Raw genomic sequence first — 4592 nt, forward strand, 5'->3', positions numbered from 1 at the left:
TTTTACAATTAAATTTCTGTACAACAGAGATATTATATATTTCATCGAACGAGTTCAATCTATTTTATGAGTGAACTTGGTAGTTCAGAAAATAAAATAGCCCGATAAACAATGGTTACATTTTTAAATTTAGGACCACAGGTATTTTAGTCATATTGTTCACAATCAAGCAGTGTGAATACATTGGACATGATTGATGATATTTTCGAACTCATTAGGGACTAGAACTAGTGAGAAATTAAAAAAAATATCCGTGAGGCAAATATTTTGAAATGCAGGTTATCGGTATCAGCTTGTTTGCACGTATAAATATAAAAATCATGTGCTCGATAATATCATTACAATGTACCCTCAAAGAACAAACTCTACTGAACTCGGTAAATTTAAAAACTACATGTAAAAAAATAAAAGTTAGTACATTCTTGTAGATACGTACTAGTGATTTGCTATGTTACGAAAATCTCGGAGGTATGTGGTCGAATATCTAAAATTTATTGCCCCACTGTCTTTATAAATTTTCTGATTTTTAATTGATGTGACTATAATAAGTGATTATAACTGCTCTCCGATATTGTGATATTTTTTTTTGTTTTCTAACTTTAAGAAAAAAATGCTGCTTCACAAATATAGGATAAAGCTGATAGTACTATTACGATTATCACTGAGATTGTTGGGATTGTTTGTTGATTTGAAAAATCTTTGAAAGAAAATAAGTCAAAGACTTGTATGCTAGTGATGTTTTTTAAGTTACAAAACTATAAATTTTGCTAACACTGTATAATCTTACTTGTAGAGTGCATACATTTAAAAATTAAATTAAATTTATCTTAAAGTAATTGGAATTAAAAATTTATAATATTTTCAGGAGGACGAGTTTGACCATTTCATAGCCATGAACCTCGCGCTGCATGGACTTTTGCTGCAGGGTGTGTAAATTAGTTTTATATGAAAAATAACTTTCTATCCAACTTAGCTTATTGTAAAAGTATTTAATTGTACGCCATTAAACAAAATATTGTGATACAAATAATTGAACTACATTTACATCCGTACTCGTATAATGTATGTTTCTATATTAATTATTAGTGCTGGATCAAAACTTTAATAGAAACCACGTTTATTTATTTTCTCTTCGGAATTTAGATAGGACATTGAAAATAATATTAAAGACATCTCAAAAATGTATATCTAAGTACAAGTTTATTATTTTTGTATGAATACAATTTTGATGAAAATCTTTGCTGATAATTGATTATATTTCATTTGTTCCAAATTTTATTACGCGGTAACTTGATACAAATACATCATCTTTCAAGTATTCATCGAAGTTTTTACGTACTCTTCCTATTTTACTCATCATTCCAAAAATCACTTCAGTAGTTTTTATTATTGTTGTAAATTATATTTTATGAGGAAAAAAACTAAGTTGCAATTAGTAAAACGGTAAAACGTTAGTTTAAATCTTATGTATTGGCAGCCAATATAAACCAATGATGTAGTCTGTCAAATTTTTTAAACAAAAAAAAATAATTCAGTTGATTTTTTTTCATTGCCTTTTTTTTAACAAATAATCCGTTTGTCAGCTGCAAGTAGAATGTTGAAATGATCTTCCTGCTGGTGGTGCTAGAATAATACAAATTATACCTTTAAATTAAAGTTTCTTATTTCCCCAATTTCACTGTAATAAGGTCTAATTAACTTCAATTGGTTATAGACTAGACATTTTTTTCTATATGATAGCAAAATCTGTGCGTAAAAATTTGATTTCACTCACAGTTTCAAGTGCATTAAGATTTATGATTTCATGATTTCAATTATAAGTATTTGTAAGTAATGTATTTAAAAAAAATTTTTTTTTAAATAAAACTAATTTGACAAATCTTGAAAGCATAATTCTGTTCATATTAAACTGTAATACTAGAAAATGGACACGCAACAAATAAACAGTCTTTAACTAGAAAATGTTTTCAAGCGTCGTATATTATGTATATAAGGTTTACCATGACAGTAGCCTTGGCATCTGCAATTTTCAGTTCGTTGGCAATATTGGCATCCAGCTGTAATGAAGAATACGTGTCATGGAAATTCATTTTTATACAGAATAATAATAACTTGAGTCTTTATGTGTAACATTCAACTAAAAAAACTTTGCTTTCAACGGGACGTAACATTTGCCTCGTACTTGTACGTATTTTTATTAGTTTAAACATCTTTAATTTAGAAATTTTACAAAAAAAAAATTTTAAGGCACCATAAAAACTTAATTTATAATCTAGTAAGGTTTTAAATACACATATTACCAATAAGAATATCAAAAAAAAAAAAATTACACACCTATTGTACGTAATACTTATTCTTTATAAGACCTTTATAATAAATCGTTAATATTCAATACTTCTTAGTTCCAACTAGTGGAAGAGCCTCATATTTTAGTCAGAGCACAAATCATATCTATTGACAATTGATGAACACCACTTACATTGTAGAAATAATTATTTTTAACAAAGAGTGAGTGATGTACAAATTCTTTCTGTAAGGTATAAGTGGACGTACGTGTATACGTAGATTATCATGCGATTGGAAAACTTGTAGGAGAATTCCGAGTTCATAATCTAACTTGGTGATTCACATTTGAAGAGATTTCATCAAAGTAACAACCCTTATGTGTAGTAAAATCTACAGCACTTAAAAATGTAACTGTAGATTCTTCTGAGACTAAAGCTTTAACATTTTACTAATTGCATTATGTACATCTGGATAAAGAGACGGATTATGAGATTTTAATGACTTCGCCAAACATTTTACTGTTAAAAATAACACTGGTGCCTCATTATACAAAAACAATAGGAGGAAAGGTTTTTTTTATACTACAGGAAGAAACGGACATTCTACAACAAAAAAAGTTTTGTGGACATTAGAGAAATGTAACTTTGTTCATTGGATATTAACTTATTAATCAATACTATTATTGAGATACTTATAAATCTTATTAGTTGATGAGTTTCAAATTGGACCTCCTAAAGTGTCAAATACCGGTAAAATTATAAAAAAGTTTTTTTTTTTCTAGAGTGAATTTCTGTTTGATTAATTGACGTGTTAATTCCTAACTAGCGCTACTATGATGGATAGGAAGGGGGCCCTACTGAGCTGCCAAGTGTTGGTTCAAGCGCATACAAGTTGGAAAAATGTCGTATTTAATTTCAATCTGTGTTGATTGAGGTACGATAGTGTAACTACAGCTCTAATGGCATCGTGCGTAATCAAGATATCATTGAAATAAAATGTCCAGTGTTGGAAAAACCATGGCATCTAGTGATAAACAGAGCCCTTTATGTTGGCTTAGTAAAGACAATGGCAATTGGTCGTTGTTATAGATAAGTGTTAAATTATTGAATAAATAATGAAATAACAATTAATAATAAAATAAAATTTTTTACAATACATACATATTATTAGAACTTTTTATCAGCCAGCAGAGGGTTTACTTAATTGATGACAGCTACAACAACTTTAAATACATGATCCATGTAGAGTACAAGAGTCTACGAAATTTTATTCATCACTATTTTAAAAGTTTTCGAGCGCTGTATAGTTTGTTTCACGAGTACTCAAGCCTCGAAATCACGTGATTAAGAATATCTAAAAGAATTACTAAAAAAAAAAAGAAGATTTTTGACCCTGAATTATCACTGCTTTCCCTATATTTTACCAAAACCATTGAATCTCCTTAAATCCTTAGACTTGAAAATAGAGTGATCTAGTTAAAGATTGTTTTTGTTTTACTTTCAAATAATTAAATATTTCAAAATTAGAAAAATTAACTCATTACATCTGTCATTTTTATATTCCTGTAAGTACGCAAATTTTCACTGACATTGTATGATTGATTAATTAATAAAAAAATTCCAAATGACTCTTACGCAAACATTGGTCACACTGTCCAGGCATTTCAGTTTTTATCCAGCCTATTCTATTACTTCAACTTTTATTACAACTGCAACACCGATTTGCACTTTTCTTTCCGTACACTGTACGTGACTCTTATGCTGGTCGGTCTCTTCACTGATTTGTGTACTGTAAAGGCTTACTGTTTACTAACGAAAATTTAATTTGGAAGAAAAAACAACCCATTCTCATCGACCATTCTGTAAGATATTTCAATGCTATCAGAGATAAACTTCTATAAATATGTATTGCAGTTATCGACGATGTTTCGTAGAAAGCATTACAAATTGTTTTTGAGCGTTCATAAATAAAAATAAATTGGGAAGACAATCAGAATTTTTCCAAGAGAGTGAATCATACAAGAAACTAAAAAAAAAAAACTTCTTAGATTACGTTAGGGTTTGTCAATTCTCAATACTATTAAAATAATACAAATGAATTATGAGGCGCTTTCAACCTTTTACAACTTGTCATAACTGTGAAACATGTGTTGGGACAGACATCTAATGAGCGTCAATTTTTATTATTTAAAGTATGGTTTATTAGGCACGACTGATGCCTTATATTTTTGTTGGTGCAAAAAAAGAGTAATCACTTACAAACCATCTATTTTTTATATAAAACAAATCTCAAATCAAGTATAATTA

The 4592-nt window shown here is 28.7% G+C and overlaps 1 long non-coding RNA gene across 1 annotated transcript; it reads right to left on the bottom strand.

The window, feature by feature from the left end:
* Positions 1 to 1559: 1559 nt before the first annotated feature.
* Positions 1560 to 4054, bottom strand: LOC149374321 (uncharacterized). The gene is made up of 3 exons (XR_016293142.1): positions 3921 to 4054; positions 2001 to 2057; positions 1560 to 1623 (listed from the first exon to the last, which is right to left on the bottom strand). It is a non-coding gene; the product is annotated as an uncharacterized LOC149374321 (long non-coding RNA).
* Between the last annotated feature and the right edge of the window lie 538 nt (positions 4055 to 4592).

This window comes from Copidosoma floridanum, unplaced genomic scaffold (genome assembly GCF_036245765.1).
Source record: "Copidosoma floridanum isolate Cflo_tuat_1 unplaced genomic scaffold, Cflo_Japanese_pri ptg000020l, whole genome shotgun sequence".
In the NCBI taxonomy this organism is placed as follows: Eukaryota; Metazoa; Arthropoda; class Insecta; order Hymenoptera; family Encyrtidae; genus Copidosoma; species Copidosoma floridanum.